The sequence below is a fragment of the Tupaia chinensis genome, unplaced genomic scaffold, assembly GCF_000334495.1.
Source record: "Tupaia chinensis unplaced genomic scaffold, TupChi_1.0 Scaffold000214_1, whole genome shotgun sequence".
Lineage (NCBI taxonomy): Eukaryota > Metazoa > Chordata > Mammalia > Scandentia > Tupaiidae > Tupaia > Tupaia belangeri.
Genome location: NW_006159689.1, coordinates 1536878 through 1537155, shown reverse-complemented (window position 1 = coordinate 1537155; position 278 = coordinate 1536878).

The window sequence follows — 278 nt, the reverse complement described above, 5'->3', positions numbered from 1 at the left end:
TGCGCCCCCCCTGGCCGGCCTCCCAAGGCCGCTCCGTGTCCCCGCGCCGCCCCTCACTTTGCCCTGCAGCCCTCGGGGCTGGGCCTAGCGGCCGCGCCTCCCCTACAACTGCAGGCTCCAGGCGCCCGGGACGCGGCCGGGGCCTCCCTTCCCTACCTGCCGCGTCGAGCCTGGGCCCGTGACCCGCCCTGGTAACCAGCAGGCCCCTGCGCCCCTGCCCTGCCGCCGCGGGGCCCTCGCTCGAGAGGCGCCTGAGGGCGCGGGGAGCTGCGGCGCGC